Below are 14966 nucleotides of genomic sequence, written 5' to 3' on the forward strand. Positions count from 1 at the left end.
TGTCTTCATGTCATCCATTACAACTCTCTAATGTAATTTCGATGCTAGTGTTTGAAACGAAGAGTAATAACACAGATTAAGAGTGAATGATGCACACAGTCAAACACTCAGAAAGCCAAAGTAAGAAACTCTGCTCTTGTCTGTGAAGGTTCTCAGTCATCCAGGTCATCGTAGTCAAAGGAGCTTGCAAAGAAAAGCGTCTGGACTTCTTTAAGTTGCTTGAAGACGTTTCACCTCTCATCCGAGAAGCTTCTTCAGTTCTAAGGTCAAATGGTGGGGAGTCCCAGATATAAACCTAGTGGGAGTGACCCCCCACAGAGGGACAAAAGGACCCCTGATGATCCTCTAATCGCCTGAGCCAAGGTGGGAAACTGGGCGTGGGTCCCAATCAGCCAGAGTTTCGGGTGTGTTCATCTGCTCTTGTGCACTTCACCACTGAGTAAAACTGTATTTCTGGCAACTTTCTGGGGCAACATGGCATGTGTGTGTGCATGGGCAATAGGAGCAAAATCCATGCTTTCTAAAATAATGAACTAAAACAACACTACAGATAGTTAGAAGCACATAAAATAGTAAATAATTGCACAATAACCAGTAAGTGTCATATCATACCGTTCACAGTAAAACTGTTATAATGTTGGGCAACGATAAGAAAATGAAATATCGCGATAGAATATGGCTAAAACACACATGTGCAGTGCCTTTGTTTTCATACACACATGGCGGAAAAAGCATGGCGGCAACGGAGAATGAGAAGGGCGAAAGCGGATCGTTGAATGAAACGGATGAAGCAGAATTGGTTTGTAAAAATGCTGCAACTTCAGTGGTGTGGAACTGGTTTAGCTTTTGTCCGTCAGATACACAACAAAGCACTATTTTTGGTAGAGCATGCTAGCGGGCCGTCGTTATTACCGTGTTTTTTGGAAAATATGGCACACTTAAAATCAATCCTTTGATTTTTCTGAAAATCGACAGTGCCCCTTATAATCCCGTGTGCCTTATGTATGAATTCTGGTTGTGTTTACTGACCTCGAATTGATTTTATGTGGTACATGGCGCTCGAAAATCTGTCAAATGTTTCAGTATGACTTTGCTAAGCTACGAACCCGCACCGCTTGATGGATTGTCGGAGCATTACGGCTATCGTAGGCAGGAGCGTCGCGGAGTGATACGTACTGTGCTTCAATTACCGTATTGTGTGTGTATAACCTCTTTTTAAGTTTTGTGGATATTATGCATGGTTATGCTGAGGATATGTCGGCCAATTTCCACTGGAAATGCCTTTTGGTTAAACTGTCAGCAAGGAATTTACATTTGCACTGTTAATTTTTATATAGCTTTAATGCACAAAAAAAACAGCTGCTTGTTTAAGTGAAAATACGTTGATGGGTTTTTTTGCACTAATAAAGTTGTGGAGATGTAAAGTATTTTGTCTAGTGTCAATTATATCGTCAGTTATATCGTTATCGCAAATTTTCAAATGTATATCGTGATAAATATTTTTGGTCATATCGCCCTGCTCTAATAACCAGCTGCTTTTCCATTGAGTCCCTCATCTTGTGGTTGGTCTCCACCTCGGCACACTCAGTGAGCTTTTTACATGTTTTAAAGACTTCTTCTAGCAACTAATTCAACTGTCGCTGTATATCGAGATGAAATAAATCAAATCAAATACATTTTCTTCACCCTCAGAAAATAACTGTTTAGCAACCTCTCACTTTGTATTATTATTGTATTGCCAAACCGTAAGCACATTAACACAGATTTAGAAATAGCATTTGGCTATTTCTAAATCTGTGTTTCTAAATCTGTGTTAGGCGGTGAATAAATCCAAGCTAAGGTGACCTTTTGTCCAGACAGTACATGGAACAGTTTTCCATAGTTTAACATTAGCAGCAAAGCTCCAGAAATGAAGAACCTGGCAACGAATGGCCAGGTGAACACACAGGCACTGTCAATATATGTAAATGACCATAGAAAAAACAAGGTCACTTATTCCAATGTGTGCACATGTGTGTGCTGACTTTGAACTCACATTACCGTAAATGACGTATTCTGGACAAAGTAGACATGACACAAGGTATTTTGGTAGAATGTGTACAGTGCACAAAAGTAGGACAATATATAAGAAAGTCTTTTAATCATCTCCTCTGAACTGTGGTAATGATGAAGGTCTCTGCTAAGGTTCAACAACATTGCACTGAATAACACTCAGGTCTGTAAATATAAATGAGTTGTACAGAGCACATGCGGCTTGCCACACAACATAATATTGAGTCAACACAGGTGGAGGAAAAAAGACTTATGGAGAAACACATAAGCAGAGAGTATTAGCTCTCAGCATCCTACAATGGCAAAAACCATTATAATGCAACCTGGACTCCTTTGCGGTTTTAGTCTAAACAAAATTCAGGCCAGAAGACATTATCATGAACACAAACAAACAGCTGGGTGCAACAGGAAGAGGAAATGAGAGGTAGTAGACAGTCAACAGTCCAGCAGAACAGGCTAAGACATGCAGTGGCATGGTTACGCATTACAAGGAAGCATGTCTGCATCTGGTGTATGTTACTGTAGAACCTGCTCGCTCATTTGCTTTGTTATACAATAATGCTCATGTTTTCCTGTACTCTGGTGCCTGGTAATCTGACACAACAGAAAGTTCATGGATGCTTCTACAGGACAACACCTTATGTAAAAAAAAGTTGGTTGTCCAAAGTTTATGTAAAATAAACTATAGCATCCTCTGGTAACATGCTCAGGTAGCATGTTGACTCAGGTCCTGGCTTCAAACCAGCAGGTTTCTTTGGGTTCCCATGCTGATTCATCTCACCAGGACATTGTCACAAAACAGATTCTCAAGAGTTTCCTGCTACTTTAATTTATTTTATCTATTTGCTCAACGTTTTATCCTTATTATTTTGCAAATTGTTATGTTTGTTGTTGTTATTGCTTGTGTACAGTGTCCTTGAGTGTTTTGAAAAGCGCTTTCTTAAATAAAATGTATTGTTATTATTATTATAATTCTTATTATTATTGTTGTCAAGAGATGTATTCTAAAACACTTCTTCAGCTGAGAATCAGAGAGGAGAAACACACAGTTTTACTTGCATGCAAGGGCAGTACAGAGCACTCGCACTGAGAGTGAGAGCTCTGAGACTCGCAGCTCTGAGACTGCCCTGGTCTTTATTTATACATCAGTGGGTGTTTGTTCCTTACATTGGAATGTGGAGGTGTATATGTCTGTGTGTGTGTGTGTGTGTGTGTGTGTGTGTGTGTGTGTGTGTGTGTGTGTGTGTGTGTGTGTGTGTGTGTGTGTGTGTGTGTGCGTGTGTGTGTGTGCGTGTGTGTGCGTGTGTGTGTGTCAGAGTGTGACCCCATAAACGACTTCCCTAAACCTGCTGGTCTGGAAAATTCAACAGTTCATCTATATGTAAAAAAGGCACTTAGACTAATACTGACATAGCTACGTTTATCCTACCGTAAAACAATAAAAGAAGGTACAACCTTTCCCATGCTCCCAGGATGTGGGTGTGAATGCCAGAGCACTCTGGAATGCACACAAAGCCTTTGCAGACTATTGAGGATCGCACATCCTATCACTACCATATGTAAACTTATATTATTAAAAGATTATACTGACTACCAAGTACAATTTTCTATTGACAATTATTATTATCATTATTGAATTAAGTGCTGACCTTCACCGTATATCAACCAGACTCCATTTTTGACCCATTCTTTTCAGTTTACTGTCATAGCCAGGGGAGGACAGACATTTGTTTAGAACTCTTAAAGATGTCGAAGAAGCAAGCTCCTTTAAGCGATTACTTTGGTGTTCCTCCACCTCCAAAGAAATGTCAGAAGGAGTCCGAACCGCAAAAGAAGGGCATATTCCCGGAAAAGTGGTTGCAGGAAGTGAGCTGCCTTCAAACAAATGATGAACGCAGAGATGTGGTGCATATTCCCATCATGTCTGTCCTCCTCCAGAAAATCTTATGCACGCAAACACGCGTTGCAACTTCTTATCTGGTGCGCATCTTTTATTTTGACAGTGCATGCACACGTGCGGACAACTTATGTGCACCCCTGATCATAGCATCCTAAAAGCAAAAGATACTTGTATAAGTTGAAACCTGAACATCTGTCCAAATGTTTCTTGCAAAACTGGTTTTATAAATAATAGCTAACTGTAATTGCTATTTTTCCTGAAAACAGTTTTATATCTTCTTCTTAGTAATATTAACATCATAATCTACTTTTCTTGTTAGGCACAATTTTTCTCAAAGAGATTTTATCCAAAACCAATCATTCATTCTGTAATAAAAACAATCTGCTAACGAGATTTCTTAATTGGAATTTGTGACAGACTCACTGCTGGAACTGTATATTCACTAATTCTATTTATAGTCACTGCTCAGCAGCCCATTCTGACCCTGGAAAACCCCACCTTTGTTGGTCTTGCATTCTTTAAATAACCCAGAGAACTCTGCAACAACTCCACTGTACTTGACCAAATCCCAAAACAAAAAAAGAAAAAAGAAAACACACACTTACCCACACATTACCACGTGGGAATATATAATAGTGAAAAGCGGAGCTTCATAAACTTTATCTGCCCACTTCAGCAGCTGATTTGCTGCCACAACACCAAAAGTATTGATCTAAAAAATGACTATAAATGTCAATACCACAGCAATAGCAAAGCCTGGTTTCCATACAAAATCCATATCCTCATATTTACCTTAGTTTCACTTCATATTTTATTCTTGGTCCACAAAACCCCTCCCACACTGGTTCAGCCCCAGTTGCATGAGGGCAAACGTAATCATGGATCTATATTGCAAACTTCATAAACTATCTCTTTTTAATCGATAGTTTATCATTAGTAGCTGGAAAAGGTGAGCAGTAAAAAAGAAGTGTGGAAGGTGGAAGTAAATCAGTTTTACTGAATATGACCACTGTATCTGAACACTAAGGAAAAGCACAGATATCCTTTTTTGAAAATAAAACTTCTTTGCCCCACATTGTGTTGAGGTGTACACTACACCAGCGGTCTCCAACCTTTTTTGCGCCACGGACCGGTTTATGCCCAACAATATTTTCACGACCTTTAAGGTGTCGCGGATAAATACAACAAAATAAAACTAGTACTGGTACCGAAAAAAAGAAGATTTATTCATAACACACGTGAAAAAACCCAGGAAAACCGAGTAAACGATATAACAAAATAACGCTGAAAACCGATAAAAACATGGAAAACCATACATTTCACACCTGAGCCTCAACTCTCGCGGCCCGGTACCAGTCCGAGGCCCGGAGGTTGGGGACCGCTGCACTACACAACAATTAAGCTTTTCAGCTTGTGATGTTTTGTTGTTGTTTAGTTTCCAGATAACAATCTGCAGACTTCATACATGAAAGGTAACAAGCAGCAAAGAACCGGGAAAAGCAGAGAGCATTACAAATGGAACATGTTGCAATGGATGAACTTTTTAAACCTCTTCATTTTCCAGCTACAGTGCATGATTGCCTGTGATAGGCAATCATGCACTCACACACAGAGGGCACTCGTGGCATATACCCAACTACTTTGTGAAAATTACTTTTTTAATTGTTACTGTATTTCATGAGAGGCTTTCAAAGACTTTCATGGATGTACAACATGATGATCTTTTTCTTTTTAGTTTGGTAGCTATTTATGTATCACGGATATTATCAAATATGTACCATTACATAATGGAAAAAGTCTTGTTTATGACATCAACACTAAGATGGCATTTACTGACAGGAATGAAAGGTGTTTATCTCTTGTGACATAAATCTTGCACTGGACACCTTTTCAAAGGTAGTTGTACTTTTACAATTCCAGTCTTGTATCTCCCCCAGCAGCAAGCTGATGAGGTCACTGTTATGACCAGCTATTAGATAATTTATCTTTGGAGAATCCGTCATCCTGTAGTGAGACGTACTTCAACTGTACTGCTGTCGACAGCAGCTGGTGACAGTAATCCTTGTTATACTCTGGAAACCCGCTGCAAGTTAGACAACCACAGTGATCAGAACCTCCAGCAGCTGGAGAACTGGTTCAGGTGCCGCCACACTAAGTTCACAGAAGCTGCTGGTCCAAGATCTTGGAGTCTGCGTCCATGGACAGGATGAATAACTGACTGGAGAGGCAGCTCACTATTGATTATTTACTGCTACAAATGATAAATATATTACAGTTTATAATTGTATTCATAAAAGCAGTGGTGTGCGTCAATGCCCCTCCTGGCAATAAAAATACATTCTAATTCAGTTGAAAGACTGTAATGTGTTGAAGAGCTCAAAGACTTCAACAGAATTTTGTTTTTTTTTCCTAATGAAGATTTCTTGGTTTCCATAACATGAATACATTTTTTTTTACTAAATACCCACTGCTCTCAACTACCAAAACACTATCTGGATCTAGGGCTGGGCCATATTATACCGTTCACGGTAATACCGGTATAATGTTAGGCAACGATAGGAAAATGAAATATCGCGATAGAATGGGAGTAAAACGCGCATGCGCAGTGTCTTTGTTTTCATACGCACATGGCCGATTGTTGAGTGAAACAGATGAACCAGAATTGGTTTGTAAAAATGGTGCAACTTCCGTGATGTGGAACTGGTTTGGTGTTTGTCCGTCAGATACACAACAAAGCACATTTTTTTGCAGAACATGCAAGCGGCCGTTGTTATTGTCATATTTGTCGGACTAAGATGCTCTTAAATCTGGGAGTAATCTGGGTCCTAAACTCCGTATTCTTCAGGTCAAACAACACTGCAGCATCACTTAGAGTTAAAAACTGTCTAAATTCTTTCATCTTTAATAAAACGATCAGCATTGCTGCTTTACCAGGTGTAACTATAAAGTTTAACTTCCAGGCATCCATGAAAACAAAAGTTATTACATTTAACGGAGTTAGAAGTTAGCAGGAAGCTAGCGGAAGTTAGCTCGCTAGTTTAGCTAGTTACCTAAGCATGATATTGCATGTTCTGACTGAGAGATTTCTGAAAAAAAATCAAACGTACAGCTCTGCTATCACTTCCAACATAAATGAAGACAGGAAACTAAACAGCAGTGACGTTTGTAGGGTTACTGAAGTTGGGCTAGCTGGTATATAATGATGTGCTACGTGATCGCTACCGACACAGCTATGTTAGCATAACATAAACAGTGAAGCTGGAGGACGAACACTAACACTTTTCCACTTATAAAAGTTAACGTGAAGGTTCTTCATGGTTAGAGACAAATGCAATCGCATGGCAGGATGCTGTAAACGGACCAAACTTCAGTCAGGAGAACAACTGAGATAATCCATCCACAATACGAGGTTAGTCATTAATATACTGCAACAACATGGGAATAGAGCAGCTGCCAGAGAATTCAACATTAATGAATCAATGGTACAGAAGTGGAGGAAGCAAGAAGAATGAGTTTAATAAAGTTTGATTTATCTGACTGCTTTGTTTCGCTTAATGTGCCTTATAATCCCGTCCACCTTATGGTCCGAAAAATGCGTACTGCACACTGCAGTTTAATGTTGCAAATGAATGAATATTCTTTATTGTCATTGTCACAGGTACAATGAAATTGAAAGATGTCTCTGGTCAGTGCAACATCACAAAAGATAAATACTTAAAAACTATAATTAAATACTTAAAAACTATAATGATAGGATATAAAAGATAGAAATACATATAAAATACAGTATTCTCATACCGTAGATACACCCAAGCAATCCAGGCCTAAGGCCCCATACAGACACTCAACATACGACCTAGTTGATATATCACTCAAACAATCAATCACTCAATCAATTTGTTAGCGCATCCAACAAAACATGTCTGAAAGCATTCCAACATCAAGGGCACAAATGACAACAGGGGCAATGAAAGTCATCTACTTTTAGTAGCATTGAGACATGATATTGCAATTGGGTAGAAACTGTGTTTGAGTCTGTTAGTCCTTGTGTATGTTGTTCTATACCGTTTACCTGAAGGCAGCAGTTCGAACATGGAGTGTCCAGGGTGTGAGGTGTCCTTTATGATGTTATGGGCTCTTTTGAGGCAGCGGGAACTGTGTAGGTCTTTCAGTTTGAGGAGAGGGCAGCCGATTGTCCTTTGGGCAGCGTTGATTACTCCCTGGAGTGCTTTTCTCTGAGCCACTGTGCAGCTAGCGTACCATATGCCTATGCAGTACGTTAGTATGCTTTCGATGGAGGCTCTGTAGAAAGACACCAGCAGTCTCTGTGTGATGTTGTTCTTCCTAAGCACTCTCAGAAAGTACAGTCTCTGTTGTGTCTTTTTCAGTAGCTCAGAGGTATTCACACTCCAGGATAGGTTTCCCTCTATGCTGACTCCCAAGAAGCGGAAGTCTGCCACCCTCTCCACACAGTCGTCGCTGATGATTAGTGGTTGGATTTCTGTCTTGTGTCTTCTGTAGTCAATTATGAGTTCTTTGGTCTTTTTCGTGTTTAGGAGAAGGTTGTTATCCTTGCACCATGAAGACAGCCGCTCCACCTCATCTCTGTAGGCAGACTCATCTCCCCCAGATATGAGCCCCACCACAGTAGTGTCATCTGCGAACTTTACAATGGTGTTGCTCTGGTGGGCGGGGGTGCAGTCGTGTGTATAAAGCGAGTAGAGCAGTGGACTAAGCACGCAGCCCTGTGGCGACCCAGTGCTTAGATTTAGGGCTGGAGATGTGTAACATCCCACTCTCACTCTCTGTCTGCGGTCGGTGAGGAAGCTATTGATCCACTTACAGGTGCTGTGAGGAAGCCCTAGGTCTTTTAGCTTGGCGTCCAGTTTGTATGGAAGAATGGTGTTAAATGCCGAGCTATAATCCACAAAGAGCATACGCACATAGCTTCCTTGCCTCTCCAGATGTGTTAATGCTACATTGAGTGCTGTTGCTATGGCGTCCTCTGTCGATCGGTTTGCTCTGTAGGCAAACTGGTGTGGGTCAAGGCTGCTGGGTAGGGCTGCTGTAATGTGGTAACGCACAAGTTTCTCAAAGCACTTCATCACCACCGGGGTTAGTGCCACTGGTCTATAGTCATTTAGGCTAGAGATATGAGGTTTCTTGGGCAAGGGTATTATGGTGGAGGTCTTGAGGCAGGGTGGGACGTTTGACTGTTCAAGGGATTGGTTAAAAATCCTGGTGAAAATATAGGCAAGCTGGTCTGCGCAGTCTCTCAGCACACGTCCTGGTACGCCATCTGGGCCGGCTGCCTTCCTCGGGTTAACAGCCTGCAGGGTGCGCCTCACTTCATGCTCCTCCAGAGTGATGATGGTACTGCTGCTGTGGGCTGTATGGTGTAGCTGTTCCTCTGAGGCATAGGGTGCAGTGACCTCAAAGCGTGTGAAGAAGGTGTTCAGCTCCTCCGCCAATGCTGGGTCACCTTCAGCCATACCTGATTTGGACTTGTAGTTTGTCAGCTGCTGGACACCCTGCCACACCAGCCGGCTGTTCTTACTCTCCAGGTGGTTCTCGATCTTCTTCCTATAGTCCGCCTTGGCCTTCTTAATGCCTTTTTTCAGGTTGGCTCTAGCCCTGCTGTAGCTCTCCCTGCTTCCGGACCTGAAGGCGCTGTTCCTCTCTTTTAACAGCTGCTGGACTTCCCGGGTCATCCATGGCTTTTGGTTGGTGTAAACCCGGATCTGCTTGTCTACTGTGACAGTGTCTATACAGTGTTTGATGTAACAGAGGACACTGTTTGTGAACATTTCCAGGTCTTGATGTTGGAAGATATTCCAGTTGGTTCTGTCAAAGCAGTCCTGTAGCTGTTGAGAAGCGCCCTCTGGCCATGTTGTTATAGTTTTAGTGATGGTCGACGCAGTTTTCCTGATTGGGGCATATGCAGGAATTAGGAGCAGGGATAAATGGTCAGATTGGCCCAGATGTGGTAAGGGTCTTGCCCTGTAGCCCTTCTTGATGTTGGAATAGACTTTATCTAAGGTGTTAGCCCCTCTCGTGGCACACTTCACATGCTGGTGGAAATTAGGGATAGCTGTTTTTAAATCCACCTGATTAAAATCACCCGCTATAATGTGCACTGCGTCAGGATATTTATTGAGTTTATTGTTGATGTTCGTGTGCAAAAGCGCTAGTGCCACGTTAGTATTTGCATCTGGCGGTATGTAAACAGTTGTTATTACCACAACAGTGAACTCCCGTGGAAGATAGATGGGCCTGCATTTGACAGTCAGATATTCTATGTCCGGAGAACAGTGACGGTCTATGATCACTGTGTTTGTACACCAGCTGTTATTCACGTATATGCAGATTCCCCCTCCTTTTCTCTTACCGGAATTGTTTGTTCTATCCTGGTGCTGTGCGGTGTAGCCTGCTAGCTCAATAGCAGAGTCCGGGATGGACTGATGCAGCACCTCTTTTTAACTTCAGTGGATATTATACATGGTTATGCTCAGGATATGTCAGCCCATTTCTACTGGAAATGCCTTTTGGTTAAACTTTCAGCAAGGAATTTGCATTTGCACTGTTACATTTTTATAAAGCTTTAATGTACATAAAAACCAGCTCCTTGTTTAAGTGAAAATAAATGGAAGGTTGTCTTTTTGCGCTAGTAATGTTGTGGAGTTGTATTTTGTCTCGCATCAATTATATCGTCGGTTATATCGTTATCGCAAATTTTCAAATATATATCGTGATAAATATTTTTGGCCATATCGCCATGCTCTATCTGGCTCTATAAATTATTTTTATTTTATGAATGTGCAATGGCAGTTAATGGTTCATTGATATTAAAAGGCCAACATTCACTACCTGGGGCTGCAGATCGAGGCACCCTTATCTCTCTCTCTTGCTCTTTATGAATGTGAGCTGTAAATGAGCAAAGAGGAAAGTAAATATATGACAGCTGTGCTAAGCAGTGCTGTTCTGCAAACCTTTGACGTTAAATGAAAATGAATTAATAAAAAAATAAATAAAAAAGAGCGACTCTATGTAGGCTTTGTCAGAATAAACTGGAAAATAACGAAGCATTTGAAGAGACGTGTAACCATATTCTGCACCAGGATATAGACGTTAACATGGAAAAACCCAAGGCTATTGGTGCTAGCAGTGCTAATGTTAAACAAACTCTGGACTTTCTACTTCTCTACAAGCTCAGTTGTCACATCGTGACAGCTAACTGCGTGTCATGATCACAAGACATCTGGACACATATTTATCAAAACAAAACAGGAAATTGGTGAGGAGGATAAAGGACAACTAGGACCAAACTAGGACCAAAACTGAAGCTGAATGACAGAGTTCAGCAAGAAAGACAACAAAATGGAAAAACTAAATGGAGTCAAGTTAAAAAATAATGACTTGCTCTCCATCCTGCTAATGCACCCATCACAAACAACTTCCCAAAGAAAGCTTATCCACATACTGAGGCAAATATAGCCAATCAAAAAAAACCCTGTTGTTAGCAACTCGTAATACAGCACATGACTTGTGGTGTAATGTCCATATGTCATATGATTCTTCTGAAATAAGGGTTATATTTTCAGTACCTGAAACTACTTTGCAGTACCTAAAATACTTGTAAATGTAAAATGTATTGTGAGTATTTTTAAATACCAAACATTACATGGTAAATGCTTTGTAACTCGCTGTATGATGCATTACCAAATTATTGTACTAATATGTGCGATATATCACAATCCTGTGGCAAGACATGCAGTCAGACACCGAGCTTAACACCAGTGAATAAAACTTGAACTCAGCCCGTAAAGTAAGCAAATCACTTGACCACAATAACATCTCACTCTCTCAGCTACTCCAGCCAATACTCTATTCTCTTCCTCCCAGTCCTCACATACAAGTGCATCATTGTGCCAGTGGATACAGAGGCACATTCTTGTACCTTCTACTGTTTACTTTTCAGCTCTGTTTGTTTGCTCTCCTTATATCCCTCCTTCATATCTGCAGGTTTTAGGTATAAGGGAGTAACCGTGGTGGAAAAAAAGGAGAGTCTGACCAACTTTTGCCATGACACAATCCCATCATTGACTCACTTCTGCATCTGCAGCTTAAAAGAAGTGGGCAGCTGATATTTCCATCAGCTAAATGCGCTAAAGTAAAAGCATTTATACTGCAGGTTGTCTGTGGCTGGTTATAATCTAAGATTGTTAGATTATAACCCTTGTGAGGAGCATTTCCCCAGCCTGTATTGTGAAAGTTTCACAATTCACAAAACTTCTTTCTTTTTTTTACTCTGCTTTTTTGGGATCTTAAGATAATTTCGAAATAAAGAAACCCTGTGGGAAAAAAAGCCAAAGGGGAAATAGCTCAGACATTCATCTGAAACCTACAGGGCTGTGACTAGGCAACCATTTCAAAGAAAACTTACACAACACAAAAAGTCCATATCACATGGCTTTAAAGCAAATCTTCATCTGCATACACTAGAATAAGACATGGCCAGGAACAAAGCTTATTATAGTTCACAAAAAACACAACTACAAGCAGGTAATAAAAAAAAGTTTAATTTTAAGTAATTTGTCTTTTATTATTAACTTGTGGGCATGTAAAACTAACTATGTTTTTTGAAACTGGTCATAACTGAAAGTCAAAGGTGGCATGTATTGTACACAGACTGCATATAAAAAACAGCTGTACCTTTGAAGTCTGAAAAGTGAAGCCAAATCAGGAGTGCCTGAGACCTGAAATGTCTCTAATCGTCTGCAGGGGGAGATTCCTCACAATAAAAACAAACATCTAGTCGATGGTCGATCTAGTCCATGGAAAATAACCGTACTGCTGACCTAATCCATGACCTCAATAAACACTTTCCTATTTCCTGAATCCATGTTCTATATTACTAGTTTTGAATAAAATACAATGTTTATTTTGGAAATTATGGTCCCCAAATGAATCAAGAAGTTGGATAAAGCAGCGTATTCTTTACAGAATGACTAAGCATGACAGTAGGTGGCTTTACAGTAGCAGCAGCCATCTTTTACATTATTTTACATTTATATTATTGTTATACCTTATATATTTGTTATGACTTGCACTTGATAAATATGCTCCCTCAACCCTTCACTTATTATGAATAAAAACTAAACTAATACAATACTAGTAAAAGTATATTTTTTTTTAAAAAAAAGCACAAAACTAAAGAGCAGACCCACTGTGGAAACTAAGAAAAATATTTAAAAAGAAAAGAAATTAAAACGAAAACAGACAAAACAGACAAAACAACAATAACTCTGTCCTGGGAGTGTGAAGCAGGATCGAATAGAAGAGTGCAAGCAAAGTCCAAGTTCCCCAAAAACTAAAATACTGAATTAAAGCACTTTTCATCACTTCTATTCAGCCTGATAATATGGAGCCAGCGAAGCAAAAAGCTTGGATGGATAGTGGAAAGAAAAGAGAAGGCCAACTTCAGTAAGCCTGAACGAATTGGTTCGATCTAAGAATGTGGTCTTCCTGGCAGCTTATTCCGGTCTACTGACATGGCTGGGAAAACGAAAGAGGGAGGGAGAAGGACTGAAAAGGTAAAAAAAAAAAAAAAAGCCCACACCCTTGCTAATGTGCCCTATTTATCTGTACCACGTTACATTACAGGACTTAAGATAGCTAGCATACCGTTATGCTTTAGGCTGTTGTTTTAACGCTATAACAACACAGGAACTGCATTTTTCAGACGACTGGTCAGTAATATCAGGTTCGCCATTGCCATAATACTCTAATAATGGCTAAGCGTCTTTATGACTTTAATGAGGTCGTTCAGTTGCGTCTAAATCATATGACAATCATTAAGTTTTACGACACTAAAGTGTTGCGAATAACCGTTAGCTAACCTTACCGCACAGCCATTAAATATTAATGAGGTGCTTTAAGACGACGGGTACATTTTGGGCAGTCATAACGCTGCTAAAAAAAAATAGCTGAAATGAGAACACACTGGGAGGTGTGCATATCAAGAGAAAAGCAGCGGAGGAGCCGAGAAGCAGACCCCCTTTGTTCCGACATAAACAGCAGGAACGCAGAGAGCTAGCCGTAACGACGTTAGCTTGTAAGGTACACGAAGTCAGGATGTAACAGTTAATACTAGGAAGGCTTTGCTACAACAATTTGGTAAATGCCGTCTTACCTTTTAAATTTTTGGTTGAAAAGTCAGCTTAAACGCTCCTGAATTTCAGATAGCAGCGAACGCCTTTTTTTTTTCTTGTCTCTGCTTCGCTGTGGCTCTCCGCCGATCAAACCTGAAGGGGACTTCTGGAAAGTGATGTCACTCCTGGCTTCCTGGTCTTGCCAACCACGTCAATCAGTATTGACGTTGTAAGCCACGCCCAGTACCGGTCACATGAATATTAACTCACCAGGACCATAATTATACGAAAACATTGTGATCATCGGTAATTAATGATAAGACAACTGTTCATTTTTGTTCTCTTTGGGGAACATGAGTCTAAGACTTTTAACTCAAGCGCAATTCAGTATAAATGAATCCTACTGTACTGTGAAGAGGCCATGCTGGGTTAAGCTAAAAGACAACATGGACTTTGTTTTCAGAGCGACGTCATTGTAGCTCATAGGAAAAAAAGGAGGTTAAGTGATTATGTTGCAAACTTCTTCTTCAGTATGACACTCTTAACTTCAGGTTACAGGCATTTCTTTCAAAACTAAACGTTCACTCAGTGTCCTTTGTAGTGGACAACAAGTCTTACTAATACCTCCACCCATGTCAATATTTAAGTAAGCTGAGGGCAGAGTGAGGAAGGAAGGACTTTACTCATAGTTGTAGAAGAGGAGTCAGACTCAGACTTATTGCTACCAGAGTACAAAGTGAGGGAGGGCCAAACAGTAATCATCAGCCAAAAAAAGTGATTTTACAATGTTTCTATGTGTTTTTTATGTCTGATATCTTTCCTTATGTCCGTAAATAGCCTGTAGTCAGCAGAATATATCAAAT

General features: G+C 40.3%; 1 protein-coding gene across 1 annotated transcript in view; it reads right to left on the reverse strand.

Annotated features, from left to right (window-relative positions):
* Nucleotides 1-14458, reverse strand: part of sdcbp2 (syndecan binding protein (syntenin) 2) — a 29315-nt gene extending 14857 nt beyond the window's left edge. The window contains exon 1 of the mRNA XM_026153495.2: nucleotides 14145-14458. The gene's annotated coding sequence lies outside the window, so the exon portion shown is untranslated. The remainder of the gene's footprint in view (nucleotides 1-14144) is intronic.
* Nucleotides 14459-14966: the final 508 nt, after the last annotated feature.

Source organism: Astatotilapia calliptera, chromosome 20 (genome assembly GCF_964374335.1).
Source record: "Astatotilapia calliptera chromosome 20, fAstCal68.1, whole genome shotgun sequence".
NCBI classification, from domain to species: domain Eukaryota; kingdom Metazoa; phylum Chordata; class Actinopteri; order Cichliformes; family Cichlidae; genus Astatotilapia; species Astatotilapia calliptera.